At 42.5% G+C, this 21281-nt stretch overlaps 1 protein-coding gene across 12 annotated transcripts in view; it reads left to right on the top strand.

Moving 5' to 3' along the window:
* LOC120913800 (DAB2 interacting protein) overlaps positions 1-21281 on the top strand; it is a 628977-nt gene that overhangs the window by 510258 nt on the left and 97438 nt on the right. The gene's annotated exons all lie outside the window — the stretch shown is intronic.

Below are 21281 nucleotides of genomic sequence, written 5' to 3'. Positions count from 1 at the left end.
GTTGTACGTCACCGCGCTTTGATCGAGCGTTTTTTTTCATGAGCATGTGTATGCAAGGCAGGCTTGAGAGGAATCACGTTGAAAAACGTTGTTTTTTGCATGACAGGAATAACGGTCGCGTGTACGCGGCATGAGCATTGGTTATGCAATAATTGACTATCAGTCAGGATGTGGCCCAGAAGTTGATTGACAGCATGCCAGGATGAATTGCAGAGGTCTTGAAAAGGAAGGATCAATGCTGCAAATATTGACTCTTTGCATAAACTTAATGAAATTGTCAATAAAAGACTTTGACACTTATGAAATGCTTGTAATAATACTTCCGCATACCAAAGTAACATCTGACACAAAGATCTAAAAACAGTGAAGCAGCAGACTTTGTGAAAATGAATATTTGTGTCATTCATAAAACTTTTGGCCACAGCTGTAGAGGCTGCACCACTCATTACAGTCACAGAAAATATGCTGAATCAGAGTTTAGTGGATTGTAAAAAAATAAACTGGATAATGAACTGAGTGGACTCCCTGATTTTAGTACAGCTGCAGTATTTCCTAGGTAGCATTAGGAGTCCTCTGATTGGAGTCACTATCATTATTTTTTATTTCCAGAGGCAGGCCAGTCGGTATCATTAGTGATTTGTTTCAGGCCTCGGTTGAGAATATTGCGTGTGATCTCATCAGTGACGGCACTCTGGAGGTTTCTGCCTGAGAAGATTCCACTGATGATGAATAGAAATTTCTCTGGGCATAATAATAGGAGGTGGATATCGTACATCACACCCGCCATCGCTGCTTAGCCTGACCGATTGTGTGTCATCCGCATGTGTGTGTCTGCTTCATCCATCTGCTGCAGGAGACCCTGTGTGAGGCAGGAAGATGGCCAGCAGCACAGAATATAAAATGTAATCTACCCTGTGTCAGAGATACCCCCTCCCTTTCTATATTCTGCCTTTTGCTAGAGTTTCAGTCTCCAGTTTTTCTCTTATTAGACATGTTCATGTTCTATATGGTGAATTCACTCTGAAGACAGTAATGCCCTGTTGTCTGGTACACCCTTCAAGTGAAAACACAGAAAGGAATGTTTTACTTCCACTTAGGGATCCCCTCTGAAGCCAGAGAATGACAGTTCCTCCCATGATACACCAGTGGAAGAAGAGACGCAAGAAAGTGACAGTGAGTGTCTCCTCATTCTGTATCCGCACATATGAGAGCAGATCTGGATGATTTATCACATTGGAAAATCCCATTCTTTACCTGTCCTCTCCTTCACTGGACTGAAGGGATGCTGAATTCTGAAAAGATTTAAACCCGTCCTGAAACAAGGAACAAGTATAGAGATGGGGAAGACAAAGATGAGTCAGATATTCTTCTCTACATACAGTACTTGCTCTGGTTCAGTATCTCAAAGTACTGAAGCTAGAAGGTCAGAATTACAAGCAGGAAACAGAGCTCAGTAATGGTATGTTCGGTATGCAGGGACTGTATAGGAAGGTGTCTATATGCATCATATGTGATATACAGGCTACCTTCACCAGCTCTAAGTACTGATATGCAAATGATGGGTGAATGCATAACCTTCCAAAAGCAGAATGTTTATGAAAATGCACTATTTCTTTTTCATATTTCATAAGGCGCACACAGCCGGAGAGGAAATCTTAGTTTGCTAAGATTAAGAAGCGAAGTTCAGACAGCACAATTCTCTGTGGAAGACCCTCCACTGCATATTCTCTGCAATGAAGACTCTCCAGGCGTTTTCCACCACTAGAATTAAAAAAAATTCCTCTACAAGAGGGTGAGAGGTGCTGGCAGAGCTAATAAATGTGCACAGAGTGTACTGATGAGCTTGCTAACACATGCCGTACATGACCAGTGATACACAATCTGGGCGCACAGCAGAGCTGCCACAGGTCTGCCATGAGAGAGATTCCCGTTTGGCACGTGAGAGAGAGACTGCCAAGACTAGGCAGATCACAGAGTGTTCATAATGATTGGTCAGATTGATGGTCTATGGTACCCAATCTACGACTCTTCCCCTGGATTTTTATAAAAAAAAGAATAACAACCTCTCAGTGGCTGTGACAGATGGCCCCAGTATGAAATTTGGAGTAAAGGTTTCTCTTGCTTGATGACCTCACATAATGTGCATTTTGATTGCGGACAGAGAATTCTGCTTAGCTGGAGTAGTCCAGCATGTTCGTAGTGGATGAGTTGATTCAGACGCTCACCTAGATCTAATTTTACACAAACTGACAGCTGGATATACCATATCTGATTTGCCGCCAGAATATAAAGCGAGATTCAGAGAGCTTCAGGTCACTAAAGCCAATTAGTTATGGTTACAAATCTGAACAGAATACACAGAAAATACCTAAATCCTGAAGGGATTAATAGAATTCACCATTCCTTCAATGATCAACTCCTCTAAACACTAAAAAAAATTCTGTCTGTGTCTATCCTGACCAAACAGATTCTTCCGGTGTAAAGCACTGTTTTCTGTGTATTTGGCCTGAGAATGAGATGTAAGCTCACAGCTTCAGTGTTTAATTTCTGTGTTCCTCCTGACCCTGGGGTTTATATTCTGTGTTACCATTGGCCTTGTGGTAGCTGTGGTCACATGATGAAATTCATATGGAGCAAATCTCTTCTCTTTCTTCACATTGGTCTGTGGGTAAATCTCATTGCCCTTGCATATAACCTGCAGTGTTTTTGTGGCTACCCCCCTGCTATTTTCTGTTGACTGATAACCCAAAATTGTGAGGCCTGTCCTGATTGACCAATACAGCTCTGGACCTGGATGTCTATAATCGAGTTATAATCTTCTCATTAAACTGCTTTAATTTTGGGGCTGGTCTGCACTGTAGGGGGACAGCAAAATGTGGCCGCAATTTTTTTTTAATTCTGATTAAATTTACATTTAAGTGAAAATATCTCTGTCTGGGGATTTATCTTCCTATATTCCAAAGATCTGAAAAACGTATTTTGCATTGCTCTGGATAAGCTGGAGTTTGGGATCTGAGGATGTTGGGGTGGGGGTGTTTTTGATAGTGTAGCTCAATGGTTATGGCCCTTTTTCCTACCAAACTATAGTTAATGTGCATCTGTCATTAATGTGGGGCGCACTGCTAATTGCAGACTGACCCCTGGGAATTAGTGAGAACTGTAAGCATAAAGCACAATTTATGTGTTCCTATATGTTTCCACATACATGAATTTGGGTTTGAGTGACATTCGTTATTATCTCTCGCTTTCCATCCTCCTACATAATGTTATTGTCTTCTAATATCTCCCGAGTCTCCAGAAACCGTGCAGGTAGAGGCAGGGTCCTTTGGTGTGCGGAAGTCGCCACAGGCTATAGAATAATTGACTGCGGGCAGAAAGATTGATGGATGAGATGGATGCTTCTTTCTGAAGATAATCTGTTTTTCTTCATCACCTTTTATTTAATTTGTCTTCACTAAAATGTAATATCATATTCCAGGTCCCGCCGACAAAAAAATCTACTTTTATAGATTGAGAGACTGACGGATAAGCCTGATGAGGCAGAGTCAGCCAGAGATGTCTGCCACAGAAAATCAAGTATTAGCTCCATGCTATTACAAGCTGGACCTGCTGTAGAATTTGAAGAGAAACTCTGGGCAAATGGGTAACTCTTTATATAGTTCCGATAAGTAGATATTTACATTGGCTTATTACCGCAAATAACAAATCATGGGGCTGCATCTCATTGCACAATGCATGCAGATGTGGCCAAGAAATCCAACTGTTCAACCATAACTTAAAAAACAGAGGATAAATGATCTACTTCTTATAGTCTGCTGCCAAAATGCAGATGGTGGGTCAGAATTTGGTGCACCTACTGTGTCATTTTGTTTGAATTTGGTGCACTCTAGTGTCGGCTATTTGGTGGCAATGATATAATGGTGCTGAGGATGGTGTACATATACAACCCTCTCAATATTCAAAGATCATCACATCAAGGACATGAGACCTCATATCCCTCTAACAAGATAGTTGTACCTATCAAAGTAGCTGCTGGGTATATACTGTATTTACAGTCAGACATTCGTCTATACAATATAATATCTCCTAAAAGAATCTGACATAGCTTTAGTATACAATTATTTGCAGTATTATAGAATAAGAGTCTCGTTTATCAAAGAAAAGCAGCCATACAGCATGGAGGACACTGATAAAATGCAGCACCTGCAGAAATCAAAGAGAAGACTTAATCAGGGGTGACTGTCCCTGAACTGGCTGCAGATACAGACGCAAAGAGGAACTTCACAAATATGTTTTTTTTACCTTTTTTTGTTTTTTTTGTTCTGTGTTTATTGAGATGGCTAGACACTAAACACTTCTTCAGCCAAAATGATTTAAATACATGAAAAATATAAACTGTGTTGGCTATAACAGCCATCCTTCACCATTCATTTTCTGAGAGGGAAGATGTGATTGGGTATATTTATTATTATTGTTGGAAGTGCTGCCCAAAAACACTGGGGCCATATCGGCTGGCCAGTGTGTCAACATAGCTCTTTCAGTAATGTTTAATTAATTTTTTTTCCCATTCCAATTTCAGCTGGAGAAGAGAGTTACTCCACCTGACTGTGTATGTCTAATTTTTCTGCTGATTTGAGGGGCCCGTTCACTATTGATCTGAGCATGCACGTTAATCTTGTCCGCAGACCAGGGAATAAGAGCGCTTTGGAAACAAAGTCTTGTTTTCTCAGTAATCAGAGGTGATGACGATCTATATATTCCTCGGGCTTATATAGTAAATTTTCTTTTATATGTTTAGTCTTTAGGGAAGCCGATATTGCTCATGAAAGACGCTCCGCTTTGTAATATTCAGCAGCGCTTAGTCTGTGCGGAGACATAAAGCATCACACAGAAATTCTCATTAAAATCCTATTCCGCCCAAATACTCACCAGAGATTTCCCATCCCACAAACTAATACATAAAGAATGCAATAAGCGCTTCCCCCTCAGCCACCAGATGAAATGAAGTATGCTACCCACTGCAAGGATGGTTATTTTATTGGGACATGTCATTTTGTTTGACAGCCTTTGGTCAAGGCATATATGTGCATTCAGGTAGAAGGAGATGACTTCTGTCATCCTTATCCTCCAGATTTCCTGTGATGCACGGAGAATGGACAATGAATAGAATATGAGCAACGTGCTGTATTGATTTATGTATCATATTTATGTTACGCCTGTAACTGCAAGTGTATAGGGGTAGCAGTCATTTCCTTATTACAATTTAAGGTGGAGGGGGGGGGGGGGGTTGGGACTTTAAATGAAACATGTAGAAACACACATCTCCATCCCTATTCAATATACTAAAGAGAAATATTGTTCGACCGTGGCGAGGTCTGTACGGAGTGAAACCTGTCCTGCCTAACTGCTATATGGTCATGGCCACCATGCTGCAGCTCAGTTTCAGGGTCTTGGCAATCGTCTTATAGCCTAGGCCATCTTTATGTAGAGCAACAATTCTTTTTTTCAGAGAGTTCTTTGCCATGAGGTGCCATGTTCAACTTCCAGTGACCAGTATGAGAGAGTGAGTGCGATCACACCAAATTTAACAAACCTGCTCCCCATACACACCTGAAACCTTGTAACACTAACAAGTCACATGACATCGCGGAGGGAAAATAGATAATTTGGCCCAATTTGGCCATTTTCACTTAGAGGTGTACTCACTTTTGTTGCCAGCGGTTTAGACATTAAAGCGGAGTTCCACCGAAAAAAAAGTCAGCAGCTACAAATACTGCAGCTGCTGATTTTTAAAATATGGACACTTACCTGTCCAGGGCACCTGAAATGTCCTCACCCGAAGCTGACCCAGCCCTCGGCTTCCGGGAGGAGACGCCGGTTTGAATTTTGAAAGAATTTTCTTTCGAAAATCATATCAAAGAATTTTCGTACGAATTTCGCACCGTTAGTGGGCTGCAGCAACAGCCGATTTTCGTGCGGCAAACAAATTTGAGAAAACCGACATGTTGGAAATGTTTTGAAAAACGAATCGATGATGGGAAAATCGTGCGAGAAATGTAATAGAAAAAAAAATGTGCAAGAAAAGAATATTCCCGGAGAGAAACGAATATTCCCGGCAACATGAAGGTTTGGTCGGCCAAATTTCGAAAATCAATGGTGGCATCATCGGATCACAAAAAAACGAACTTTCTGATTTTGAAAAGAAAATTAGTTCGAAATTCAACCGTGTATGGCCTGCTTAAGGGAATTGGGAAGTGCAGCCTTGCGGCTTCATGCCCTCGTTCTTTACTGCGCATGCACGAATCGCGCTGCTCATCCTGACTGGTCCCTGCTGTCTTCTGGGACATGTGTGTCTCCCAGAAGACAGCGGTGGGACAGAGGAGGGGCCGGAGATGGCATAGATCGCTGCAGATTCTGTGGCAATCTATCGCTGGAAGTGGGAGCAAATGCTTGTATTAGACATGTATCTGCTTCCCCCTCCCCCTGAAAGCTGCCAAATGTGACACCGGAGGGAGAAAGGAACACAATAAGCGAAAGTAAAATTTTTGGGTGGAACTCCGCTTTAATGGCTGTGTGTTGAGTTATTTTGACGGGGACAGCAAGTTTACACTGTTATACAAGCTGTACACTCACTACTTTACATTGTAGCGAAGTGTCATCTCTTCAGTGTTATCACATGAAAAGATAATATAAAATATATTTACAAAAATGTAAGGGGTGTACTCACTTTTGTGAGATACTGTATAAAGCAAAAGTGTAAAACATGTGGATTCCTTTCAGGTACATGTTGTCAGAAGTGATTGAAAGGCCAAAAAAAATAATCTCTTTGGCTGGGGATTCCTATAGTTATCACATTGTGACCCCCTGGGTTTCACCCAGGTAGTTCATTTCTAATAAAATAAAATTAAACACCTCCTCATTGCTTCAACTTCCTTTGCACCCCTCCAATGTAAGTGTTTGTCTGTGTTCTTATAGAGCACACAGGTAGCATAACGGTATACCCCTGGGGCCAGATATGATTCTGTGTCCTTCATCTTCTATCCTGCACCCACTTCTGTAGACTGAATACTCAACTCCTTTAAGTCCCTTCTCTACACCTAATTCCTCCCAGCTCTTCTAATCATACCTAAGAACTTGCTGGAGTTGAGCCAGCAATGCCAGAATCTTGATCTGGCTTCAAGGTTATTGACAAAATCAATGAGATCTCCAGAACGGCTAGCCTTTTGGGAAATGTTTGTAAATGACAGCTTGCATGACGTCAATCTCTAGAGTCACGCACACTGCACTGTCTGATGCCACCATGTTTGCAACAGGCCCCATTGAGAGACAGAATTAGCAAATAATTATCAGAAGCACCCCATCTTCCAAAAGCATTGCTTGTCTCCCTAGAAATGCCAGTAACCTCAGAGGAGTTTAACGGCTATCTAATAGATACAACCCAAAAAAGGCCCCAGGACGTGGAAGGTTTACCTTTTCCTATAATAAAATACTGGTTGACCAAACTCACCCATTTATCAAGGCATACGGTGCAGTGAACTCAAGCATCCCGTTTTTGCTGGCTCCCTGTAAGCTCATATTAACTTCATTGCCAAAAAGGGCAAAGACCCCCTCCAGCTCCCCAATTAAAGACCAATACCCCTATTAAACATAGACCACAGACTATTTACTAAAATATCCTGGAAGGGATGCATCAGGATCCGGTAGGATTTGTTTACTTGAGAGAGGTAAGAGACAGCCTCATCAGAGTCTTGAACATATTCCATGTCACCTGGACTAAGTCTGTCCACCTACAAATATTATCCACAGGTACTGAGAAGGCATTTAAATGGGTTTACTAGACATTTATGGAAACTAAGCTCCAACACCTGCAATTTGGAGAAAATATGTTGACCTGGATAGCAGCAATCTTTTCACATCCCACTGCCCAGGTCAAAGTTAAGGGCCATCTCTCAACTTCTTTTACAGTGTCTAATGGCAGATGCTAAGGGTGCCCACTCTGTCCTCTTATATTGATGCTCACGCTGGAATCCTTTCTGGATAAGGTCAGCGCAAACCCAGACATAATCCAGACTAGCCCTTGCCACATTTTGCCTCTGGAAGATTGTGGCCCACTGTGACAACCTCCTCTTCTTCATCATTAATCTTGCAGGCTCCCTTTTGAATCTGATGTCAGAGTTCCGTAATTCAGGTCCCTATTTAATTTTCAAATCGGCTATCAAAAATCTGAAGCTTCAAATGTCTCTCTCCCACCCACAAAAACTCAAAACCTAAGAAGCAACTTTCCCTTCAAGTGATGTGAATCCAGGAGATGCAGCAGCTTTTCCACCTTGCAGGACCACAATCTAAGTGTCAACCCTGTGAGTGATTATTGCTGGGTTTCGTTTCGTTAAGGATACAGTTAACTCTTTAATCTGCCACCAGATATTTGTATCATAAACATCAAATGTTAACAATATTAGAGACAAGCCTCTCCACGGCTGCACAAAGGTGCGCAGCATCTGGTGGAGGAGTTCTGTCCTCCTCGCTACTGCTGAGACAAGGTGGGGGTGTCTCAGCTGTAGAAGAGATACAAGGGCCACATAAACAAGGTCTGGTGTGCCGCATTTGGCTCACAGGCCTTGTGTTTGACACATGTGATGTAAAAGAGAATCACTGCTCTTATGTGTCTTCTATTGTTACAGAATATCATGGCTGACTTAAGAATTTTGAGCAACATGGCTGCCGCGTGTTGTTTCATACAGTTTTTGGTGTGCCCAGTATTCACCATAATCACAAGTACCTTCCTACAATGCTCACAGGGTCATAAACTTCCAATGCCTAAACAATCCGTCTTTCAATTACATTAGTACCATGGTGGCATAGGACTATTGCACATCTCTCAGTGTCAAGTAGCCTGTCAAAAGCCTAGAGAGATAGACTGGTGCCAACGTGACCCTATAAAACAATGGAAGAATGACCAGCACCCCTTTTTCAAACTTACCTTGGTGTCTCCACAATTGCTTACCTGAGCTCATGGTCTACCGTACCATTGTTACAACCTGGGCCAACAACTTTTCCAGAGGAGGGACATATCTCCTTCACCATTCTCTGTTCCCATTCTAGGAAACTGAGCTTTTGCTCCAGGGTCAGGCCTCATGTACACTACAGCTGCTAAGAGCAGTTAGGCTTTTATTTCAGCAGCCCCTGAACACTCCTCTTATGTGTACATGTACACTCAGTCATTTATTGTAGTTTAGAGGCAGTTGAGGTTACAAGCATTTTTTTGAAAGCAGGAAAATTGCGTTTCAGGACTGTAGATTACTGGCAATTTAAACCATGAGCATTAGCGTTTTTAAAGAAGAAAACATTTCTGATCATTTTTTAACATAACATTTTTTTGAAAAGACACAAATTTCACCACATGCTGTTGCCTGCATCAATGGATGAGTCAGTAGCGATGAACTCTGGTTCTCTCGCAATTTTCTACATGTTCGAAGCCTCAGCAACATCAGGAGCATTTCCTCACACATGCTCCATGATGGTATCCACAGTGAAAACACAAATTATGACAGCTATCTAGAAGCACACTGTGCTATCTGCTGCTGCTGCTCTCTCTCTCTCTTCGCTCACAGAATGGCTGAAATAGTTAATAATTTACTTGTTTTTCATGCATTGTGGGCATTTGGGAGGGTCTAACCTCAAATGCTTATAACCGCTGCTAAACTTGCATAAACTAGGTATGAAAAATGTGTAAAACAGACGTTCTTCACCATTGGTTTCCAGCTGTCAATTTCAGCATTCTGAAAAGGTTATCAACTGCCCTGTCTACATGAGCACTTAGAGTAGCTTTCATGACCTAATTCATTCCTGGTTGTTCAGAGCAAACCATTTGTTTGTTTCTCAACAATGACCCTTTTTGGAACAAATGTCAACCATGTCTGGACTGGAAAGTTTGGAATTCTGGCAGAGTGCTAAGGCCCCATGCACACGAGAAGCAATTACAAACACCTCTAAACTCACGTTTTCAAAGGCAAAAACCGGCGTTTAAAACGCCCGTTTTTGCCGCGAATTGCGCAGCGTTTTGCCACGATTAGCGGCGTTTTGCCGCGATTGCGGCTGTCACATTGTAGACCCTCCCAAAGTTTAAAACGCAAACATGAAACGCTTCTGAACCCAAAATTTTGCGTCTGAAAAAAACGGACATAAACCCAACTGCTTTAAAACGCCAAAAAACGTGATTGTGTGCATGGACACATAGGATAACATTAAATGTGTTCAGGGGCAGTTGAAAAAAATGCCCAAATGCCTCTGAACTCGAGTTTAGCAGCGTCTCGTGTGCATGGGGCCTAAGGCTTCATGTACATAAATTGTTCAGGAGCAGTTGTAAAAACGTCCTAACTTGACAGATAGTAACCACCCTCATTTAAAATGTCAGTTTTAATACATTTAGCAGCGTTTGCGTTTCAGAAGCATTTAAAAAAAAAAATTAAATATATATATTTTTTTATTGCAAAAACAAAAAAACACCTATAAGCGAAATGCTGCTAAACGCGGGTTACCAAGTGTTACCGCGTTTTGCTGCGTTTGCGTTTAGAACAATAAAAAAAAAACATATCTATATGTATGACAGATAGTAAAACGTCAGTCTTGCCGCGTTTACATGCCATGTTTAGCCGCGTTTGCGTTTAGAAGCATTTAAAATATATATATATATATATATTTTTTTTAAATGGCCAAAAACGAAAAACGCCTATAAATGAAATGCTGCTAAATGTGGGTTACCGCGTTTAGTCGTGTTTGGTGTCTGAATTGTGGAAATCTGCGTCTGAATTCTTCTGATTGCAAAGAAACGCTGTTGAATGCAACTGCCTAAAAGCGGCAATAAACGAGACATGGTCACATAGGATAACATTGAATGAGTTCAAAAGCAGTTGAAAAAAACGTCCAACTGCCTCTGAACGTACGTTTAGCAGCGTCCCGTGTACATCAGGCCTTATAGGCGTTTTTGGCCATTTAAATATACAGGGAGTGCAGAATTATTAGGCAAGTTGTATTTTTGAGGATTCATTTTATTATTGAACAACAACCATGTTCTCAATGAACCCAAAAAACTCATTAATATCAAAGCTGAATATTTTTGGAAGTAGTTTTTAGTTTGTTTTTAGTTTTAGCTATTTTAGGGGGATATCTGTGTGTGCAGGTGACTATTACTGTGCATAATTATTAGGCAACTTAACAAAAAACAAATATATACCCATTTCAATTATTTATTTTTACCAGTGAAACCAATATAACATCTCAACATTCACAAATATACATTTCTGACATTCAAAAACAAAACAAAAACAAATCAGTGACCAATATAGCCACCTTTCTTTGCAAGGACACTCAAAAGCCTGACATCCATGGATTCTGTCAGTGTTTTGATCTGTTCACCATCAACATTGCGTGCAGCAGCAACCGCAGCCTCCCAGACACTGTTCAGAGAGGTGTACTGTTTTCCCTCCTTGTAAATCTCACATTTGATGATGGACCACAGGTTCTTAATGGGGTTCAGATCAGGTGAACAAGGAGGCCATGTCATTAGTTTTTCTTCTTTTATACCCTTTCTTGCCAGCCACGCTGTGGAGTACTTGGACGCGTGTAATGGAGCATTGTCCTGCATGAAAATCATGTTTTTCTTGAAGGATGCAGACTTCTTCCTGTACCACTGCTTGAAGAAGGTGTCTTCCAGAAACTGGCAGTAGGACTGGGAGTTGAGCTTGACTCCATCCTCAACCCGAAAAGGCCCCACAAGCTCATCTTTGATGATACCAGCCCAAACCAGTACTCCACCTCCACCTTGCTGGCGTCTGAGTCGGACTGGAGCTCTCTGCCCTTTACCAATCCAGCCACGGGCCCATCCATCTGGCCCATCAAGACTCACTCTCATTTCATCAGTCCATAAAACCTTAGAAAAATCAGTCTTGAGATATTTCTTGGCCCAGTCTTGACGTTTCAGCTTGTGTGTCTTGTTCAGTGGTGGTCGTCTTTCAGCCTTTCTTACCTTGGCCATGTCTCTGAGTATTGGACACCTTGTGCTTTTGGGCACTCCAGTGATGTTGCAGCTCTGAAAAATAGCCAAACTGGTGGCAAGTGGCATCTTGGCAGCTGCACGCTTGACTTTTCTCAGTTCATGGGCAGTTATTTTGCGCCTTGGTTTTTCCACACGCTTCTTGCGACCCTGTTGACTATTTTGAATGAAACGCTTGATTGTTCGATGATCACACTTCAGAAGCTTTGCAATTTTAAGAGTGCTGCATCCCTCTGCAAGATATCTCACTATTTTTGACTTTTCTGAGCCTGTCAAGTCCTTCTTTTGACCCATTTTGCCAAAGGAAAGGAAGTTGCCTAATAATTATGCACACCCGATATAGGGTGTTGATGTCATTAGACCACACCCCTTCTCATTACAGAGATGCACATCACCTAATATGCTTAATTGGTAGTAGGCTTTCGAGCCTATACAGCTTGGAGTAAGACAACATGCATAAAGAGGATGATGTGGTCAAAATACTAATTTGCCTAATAATTCTGCACTCCCTGTATATATATATTGTATAGGGCCAGATTCAGATACAATGGCGTAACTATGTGCGGGCGTAGCGTATCTCATATACGCTACGCCGCCGTAACTTTGAGAGGCGAGTACTGTATTCACAAAGAACTTGCGCCCAAAGTTGCGGCGTAGGATATATGGGCCGGCGTAAGCCCGCCTAATTCAAAGTAGGCTGGTGGGGGGCGTGTTGTATGGTAATGAATCGTGACCCCACGTAAATGATGCACCTAACGAACGACGCATGCGCTCGCATGCTCAGTATCCCGTCAAATTTTCTCCCTAACTTACGCCGGCTGTTTAGTCGACATGAACGTAACCTACACCCATATCCATTCACGGATGACTTACGCAAACGACGTAAAATACGACGCTGTTCCGATGTTTCCGACGTCCATACCTAATGTCACACTTCATCGAAGCGGGTCGGATGTCAGCGGGCATGTCACCGCTGACATCCGTGGCTCCATAGAGGTGCACAAAGCGTCCGTTCAGGTTCGCCTAAAAAACTGAAAGGTGACCTGAACGGTCCGCCCATGTGAAAGGGGCTTAAAAGATTTCAGTTTGTTGTCCCCCCCGCACTAACATGGCCCCCGGCACCGCAGCTGGCCGACTGAAGCGCGGCGCCAGCACTTGCTTCTTTGCCTGTGGAGGGAAGCGACAGGTGCACGCACCATGACGGCCGATGTCTTTACCGGGTGCAGGAAAAAGAGCAGGGTAACTAGCAGAGGCGGAGCCTGATGCTCCGCCTTCCCTCCTCTGCATCATCTTCTCCCCGGAGCGGTGTCTGATGTCACATGACGTGAGGAGGAGAAGAGACAAACCACGAGAAAAAGAAGGGGAACCCGCAGCAGGGATTAACTCTTCAGCCTAGCAGGTACTCTTGAAGACGACGATGAGCATGTGCACCGGGCAAGCAGCCAGTCAAATAAAGTGCTAAATATTATATAAATATGCATAGCAGCCATAGATATTGTAAATAAAGTGTAATACAGTGATTTGTGTATAATAATAATAATAATAATTTGTAGTACCTGCTGTGCCTGTTGCACAATCACTTTATTACACTGTATTTATGATATCTATAGCTGCTATGCATATTTATATAACCCATATTTAGCACTATATTTGATTGGCTGTTTGCTTCTGCTTGGCACATATGCATAATCGCACATGATGATGACGACTTAAAGTCATCATCATGTGCGGTTGTGTGTGTGTGCCAAGCAGACACAGCCAATCAAATATAGTGCTCAATATGAATTATATAAACATGCATAGCAGCTATAGATATCATAAATACAGTGTAATAAAGTGATTGTGCAACAAGCTCATTAAACAGTCCACATTCAGTAAAAGTTCATGTAGTGCAAACTTTGCACTACATGAACTTTCACTGAATGTGGACTGTTTAATGAGCAGGGGCAGACTGACCCATCGGGCCTGGGACCATTAGGGGGCCCCATAAGAGGCTCTGCAAGACTGCAACGCATACAGTCTAGCATGAGCAGCGACTGTAATAAGACCTCTAATGGCGCACTGCTCCCCGCCGGCAGACAGTACAGATGTAGAGGGCCTGGGCCCCAACAGGACCACAGGAGGCCCCATGATACTCTCCTGGTCCCCCCACAGTGTCCCCCTTTGTCCCCACCCCCACACAGTGTCCTCTCCACCCCCGGCATCCCCCTGTTCTCACTGCATCCCTCTCTGTCCTCCTCATCTCACTGTGTCCCTCTGTCTGTCCCCAGCGTCCCTCTGTCCTCATCACACTGTGTCTCTCTCTGTCTTTCCCCAGTGTCCCTCCCTGTCCCTGGAATTCCTCTCTGTACTTATCGCACTTCGTCCCTCTCTGTCCTCATCACACTGTGTCCCTCTGTCTGTCCCCAGCGTCCATCTCTGTCCCCTGCATCCATCTCACACTCCGGCGTCCCTCCCTGTCCTCATCACACTGTGTCCCTCTGTCTGTCCCCAGCGTCCCTCTCTGTCCTTGACACACTGCGTCCCTCTCTGTCCCTAGCATCCCTCTCTGTCTGTCCCCAGTGTCCCTCCCTGTACCTTGATTGTGTTAGTGTGTCATTGATTTTGTATGAGTTACTGTGTGCACTAATGTATTTTGACGAGTGTGAATGTGCCAGTGTGTTGGCATCATCAGTGATTTTTGTATCAGTGTGTGTCTGCAGGGCATTGTTAGCTGTTTTTTTTGTTAAGGTTATCTGAAAGATGGTTTTAGAATGTTTTGACAGGGGCGCAGTTTCAGTGCTTGCCATAGGTGCCATTTTGACTAGATGCGCCTCTGTGTATGTAGACTTTTTATTTCCACTGTAATGCCGGTCGTAATTTCCAACAACAAATGTTCGATGTGAGCTTGTTGTCGGAAAATCCGTCCGTGTGTATGCTCCATCAGACATTTGCTGTCGGAATTTCCGACAACAAATGTTTGAGAGCTGGTTCTCAATTTTTCCGACAACAAAAGTTCTTGTCGGAAATTCCAATCGTCTGTATGCAATTCCGACGCAAAAAAATCCTACGCATGCTCTGAATCAATTCGACACTCGTCAGTGTTGTATGCGACCGCGTTCTTGGCGATCGAAATTTCCAACAACATTTGTGTGAATGTTTGTATGCAAGACAAGTTTGAGGCAACATTCCGTTTCCAATCCACGGTTTTGTTGGCGGATTGTTCGATCGTGTATACGTGGCAATAATGAGTGAGTGAATGAGTGAGTAATTTGTATAGCGCTGACAAATGCTAACTAAATCGCCTCAAGGCGCTTGTATCCCGAGTCGTCCTTGTTCTTCAGAAGAAGTGGGTCTTCAGTTTTTTCCTGACGACACAGTGGTTATTTTCCATGCGGTTCATTGTTGGTAGCGCGTTCCACAGCCGTGGCCCCTGGACTGCAAATCTTCGTTCTCCTTTTGTTGTTTGCAAAATACTTTGTTGAAGTACCTTTGGCACCAAATACAGCCTTGATTATTTTTTAGTATGATCAGGGCCGTCTTTAATATGGTTTGGGCCCAGGGCAAACATTTTTTTTGGGCCCCCTCCAGCTTATTTTGGGCCTGGCTGGTTCACATGTATGTTTTGGCGGTCCTTATTTGTGCAGGTACAGCAGCCCATTGATTTGAATGGGCTGCCATGCCTTTGTTTCCTGCAGAAAAAAGGTGCATTCAGCATTTTAAAAATACAGTTGCCTTGAAATCCATTCTGCTTTTGCACCATGCTACTTACCTGCAGTTCTTGCACACACAAACGCACTGTGTTTTTAAAAGCGTGACCTAAACATCTAAAAATGCAGCAAGTTTGACAGTGCGGGAACTGCAGATAAGTCACAGCAGACAGCAGAATGTACAGACAGTGCTGTATTTCAGTGCTTGATGGGCATAGGCGTGCCGTGTGCGCAGCCTATTACATGAGGCATTCGCTTTTCTTTGCAGGAAACGCAGGCATGGCGGCCCATTCAAATGAATGGGCTGCTGTGCCTGCGCAAATGTGGGCCGCCAAAACACATACATGTGAACCAGCCAGGCCCAAAATAAGCCCATCAAGCAGTTAAATACAGACAGTAATGTCATGTACTCTGAGGCTTTACTCAGCCTGGACTGCAGGTCTGGTCTGTGATTTAAAGAGTTCCTCTATTTTACACATGGCATGGCATGGGGTCCCATGGTGCTAAAGCAGAATGGACAGACGGTGCTGTGACCCCATGCCATGCCATGTGTAAAATAGAGGAACTTTTTAAAACACTGACCAGACCTGCAGTGAATCATCAAATATTATAAAGACTTTGGGCACACTCTACAGAAAACTTCAATTTACAATATAGATTAGCAAACAGTGACATACCTTGAGGAGCAGGACATGAAGAAGTCAGCCTCGGGAAGAGCAAACTGGGGATGTTATAAAATCACATTCTAATTCACTTTTATATACAAGCAGCACCCAGTGGCAGGAAGGGAGAAGTGCGCGTCTAAAGGGAAATCAGGGGTGCTGTACATTTTAAAACACTGGGAAGGGAAGCAGTACTGTCACTGGCTGCGTGCCGCTGATGATTTTCAGCCTGATTTGTGGGCAGCACAGGGGCTTAACGGGAGGCAGGGCTGCCATCAGGAATTATGGGGCCACTTACACAGCTTCAGGCATGGGCCCCCTGGAGCAGAGAACCGGGATGGGGGGTGCTGCCGCCTGAAATTGAGAAGCAGGGGGGGGGGCTGCCGCAAATTTAGAAGCGGGGGGCCCTTTACAAAAAAAGAAATAAAGAAAAATATATATAAAAAAGGGGTGTAGCCATCTGGGGACCTCTGGGCCCTTTAATAAAAAGAAATAAAATATATATATATAAAATATATTTTAAAAAGGGGGTTGCCATCTGGGGACCTCTGGGCCCTTTAATATTTTTTTTTTAATAAAAATAAATTACAAAAAAAGGGGGTTGCCATCCGGGACCTCTGAGCCCTTTAATAAAAAATATATATAAAGAAACATTTATAAAAAAAAAAGGGGGGGGTTGCCATCCAGGGCCCTTAAATTAAAAATAAATAAAACAAATATATAAACAAAAATAAAAAAAATAAACATTTATAAAAAAAGATAAAGGGTGTTTGCCACATGGGGACCTCTGAGCCCTTTAATAAAAAAATAAATAAATATATATATATATATATATATATATATATATATATATATATATATATATATATATATATATATATATATATATATATATATATATATATATAGAAATAAAATATATAAAAAAAATATTTTTTATAAAAAAAAAGGGGGGTTGCCATCCGGGGCCCTGGGGACCTCTGGGTCCTATAATAATAATAATAATAAACATATATATATATATATATATATATATATATATATATATATATATATATATATATATATATATATATATATATATAAAACGATTTTTTTTTTAATTAAAAAAAGGGGGTTGTCATCCGGGGCCCTGGGGAACTATGGGCCCCTGGGGACCCCAAGACCTCTAAAAAAGATTGGCCCTTTAATAAAAAATAAAATAAAAATATATTAAAAAATTGTCCCTTTAATAAAAATATATAATTTTTTTTTATTATTTAAAAAAAAATAAAAAAAAGGGGGGTTGCCATCTGGGGCCCTGTGGTCCTCCGGGCCCCTAAAAAAAAAAAAAAAAAAAAAAATTTTTTTTTTTTTTTTTTTTTTAAAGGGGGTTGCTTTGGGCCCCCAACAGTGACAGGGCCCAGGGCACCTGCCCCATTTGCCCTGCGGTAAAGACGGCCCTGAGTATGATGCTACAAGCTTGGAACACCTATTGTTGGGCCATTTTTCCCATTGTCCCTTGCAGGACCTCTCAAGCTCCATCAGGTTGGATGGGAGCGTCGGTGCACAGCCATTTTCAGATCTCTCCACAGATGGTCAGTCTTGTTCAAGTCTGGGCTCTGGCTGGGCCACTCAAGGATATTCACAGAGTTGTCCTGTAGCGACTTCTTTGTTATCACGGCTGTGTGCTTAGGGACATTGTCCTGTTGGAAGACATACCTTCTCCCCAGTCTGTGGTCCAAAGCATTGCTGCGTTCATCTTTTCCTCGATCCTGACTAGTTTCCCACTTCCTGCCACTGAAAAACATCCCACAGCATGATGCTGCCACATCCATGTTTTACTGTAGAGATTGTATTGGCCAGGTGATGAGCAGTGTCTGGTTTCCTCCAGACAGCACACTTGCTATTCAGGTCAAAGAGTTTAATCTGTTTCATCAGACCAGAGAATTTTGTTTTTTCATGGTCTGAGAGTCCTCCAGGTGGGCTGTCATGTTCTATTTACCAAGGAGTAGCTTCCGTCTGGCCACTCTACCATACAGGCCTGTTTGGTGGAGTGCTGCAGAGATGGTTGTTCTTCTGGAAGGTTCCCCTCTCTCCACAGAGAAACGCTGGAGCTCTGTCAGAGTGCTCATCGGAATCTTGGTCACCTCCCTGACTAAGGCCCTTCTTCCCCGATCGCTCAGTTTGGCTGGGTGGCCCGCTCTAGGAAGAGTCCTAGTGGTAACAAATTTCTTCCATTTACAGATGCTGGAGGCCACTGTGCTCATTGGGACCTTCAATGCTGCAGACATTTTTCTGTACCCTTCCCCAGATTTGTGCCTCCATACAATCCTATCTTGCAGGTCTACAGACAATTCCTTGGCCTTCATGACATGGTTTGTGCTCTGACATGCACTGTTAACTGCGGGACCTTATATAGACAGGTGTGTGCCTTTCCAAATCATGTACAATCAACTGAATTTACCATAGGTGGACTCCAAGTTTAAATCAATGGAAACCAGATGCACCTCAGCTCAATTTTGAGTGTCATGGCAAAGGCTGTGAATACTTTTTTTTTTTTTTCATTTATTTTTTTATAAATTTGCAAAGATTTCAAACAAACTTCTTTTACGTTGTCATTATGGGGTATAATTTTGTAGAATTAAAAAAAATATATATATTTTGGAATAAGGCTGTAACATAACAAAATGTGGACAAAGAAAAGCTCTGTGAATACTTTTCGGATGCACCGTACATGCATTCCATGCACAATTCTTTAATGTTAAATAAATTATATCTTTTTGGGTAGTGAACAACTGAGCTCTATACCTAAATCATCAGTGTGGAAAAAGGACCTGAGAAGTATCCTGAGATGGTCTGTGGCATGAACACCAGAGCAATAAGCTGGGATGGTGTATGTGAGCATGAACAACTGAAGGGATGGTCAGGGCGAAATGAAAACCTTAGGGCTCTTTCACACGGGCGGTCCGACCGTATGTCCGCTTTTTCATCCATCCGTGTACGGATGAAAAAGGGACATACATTGGTCCCTATGAGATTGCGGGTGTCAGCGGATGAACCTCCGCTGACACCTGATCTCACCCAGTTCCGCAATCCTCCGATTCTACAGACGGAGGAAAACCCTATTTTTTCATCCATCTGCAGAGCGGATCGGGTGAACATGGACAGACGGTCCGTGTTCATCCGATCCCCCATAGGGGAGAGCGGAGATCTGACAGGGTGGTCCCTGCACAGTGTGCGGGGACCACATTGTCATCCGGTGGCTCAGTGGGGATCAACGGAGCGATCCCCGCTGAGCAAGTGGAGGTTCACGGGGCAGATCATCACATATCCGTCCCGTGTGAAAGAGGCCTAAGAAGTATTCTGGGATGGTCTGGGTGGAGTGAAGGATCGGTTAATGGAATAAAGACTGGACAAAAAGCATGGGATTCCCTTTAAATTATGAAGGCCTGGAAGTAGACCAGATGAGATTGCCTGGTGGGTAGTACAGAACTAAACAGTGGCCTAGGTTGTATGGTGTGCATTGCAGAGATAAGTGCCATCTCCTGCTTTCAAGCAGAGCTGGCCAATAGCCTAGGTAGCCAAGAAAGAAACTCATCCTGACCTCAGTAGTAGTGTAGCATTTCTGGTAGCTAATGCATGACTAGAGGTAGTCGCTTGTTTCAGGGAAAATCCATTATACTAGTGGCAGTTCAGACTGAGCACAGTAAAAACTGCAACATGGTGCCTCTAGAATTTGTAAGTTATGACGAATGACATTGAGGTGTCCAGTGAATGAGCACATTTTTTTATGATCTGTGTCACTTATTAGCCATCAGCTGCACATTTTACAGTATAATGGCTTTAGTCCTCAATCCATTATATCTTCTGCAAGTTGAAAGAGTCTGGGTTCTCAGCTTGGCACCCCAGCAGCATTTTCTTTATGTATCGCTACCCCCTTAAGAGCCGCTTAATATTTGTTTGGTTCTGCACTCTGCCGCTGCTCAACCCCAAGAACTGTCGCAACCCCTCTGGCACACCTGCTTAACAATGTTGGTGTAGAACCCAGCAACAGAAAGTGACACAATAATGAAAGAGCATATAGTATATTGACCGAGACCCTGGGTTCCGTCACTTCATCAGTTGTGGCAGTAAATAGACTCACACAAGATATCAATGAGAAACTTGTACAAATTTACTATGATGAAAAATGGTGAATAATAATATAAAGATATGTAATCCCTTGAGGTGTTTACAGGGCTATATTGATGATGACGATGTATATCTAAGAGTGTGCAAACTTTTATGCGTATAGTATTGTTTTATGCTAAGAAATCGATAACCTTCCACTGGAAGTCTCAATTCTCGCCTACCAAAGCCTTTTGGCTTACTACCATTAATCATGCTATACCGCTATATAAGCTGACATATGAAGCCAGAGGGTGCCCGAAAAAATTCTTAAAGGTTTGGGGCTCCTGGGTTAGCTCCGAGAGTACCATACCACCTGCTCCTTGAAATCTGAATGAAGCTCCTTGAACGGTCGTGATTGGGCAAATTGACATGCGATTATTGGGTTGCTATGTATCTACTTGATGTTTACCAGCTACCAGATTTTTGTAATGGAACGAGCGATGTTCGCTCCATATATGTGTTTGTTGTCTGTTGTGTTTTGTACTAAAAATCTATAAAAATGTTACCTTTAAAAAAAGAATAACTTAAAGAAATGGTGTGAATAACAGATGAATAACACAAGTATTGATTGGCAGAGATATTTGTTCAAAGCAATAACGTCACACCGCTATATCCAATAGCAACCTGATAAGGGTATATGTCAATAGGTGCAAAGTGGAATAGATTTTCAATACTTTAATACCTGTATTGAAGCACCTCCCCACTGAGGCCTCAGCACACAGACCA

This window comes from Rana temporaria, chromosome 9 (genome assembly GCF_905171775.1).
Source record: "Rana temporaria chromosome 9, aRanTem1.1, whole genome shotgun sequence".
Lineage (NCBI taxonomy): Eukaryota > Metazoa > Chordata > Amphibia > Anura > Ranidae > Rana > Rana temporaria.
The sequence above is the reverse complement of the archived record's forward strand: the minus strand, read 5'-3'. Positions and strand labels throughout refer to the sequence as shown.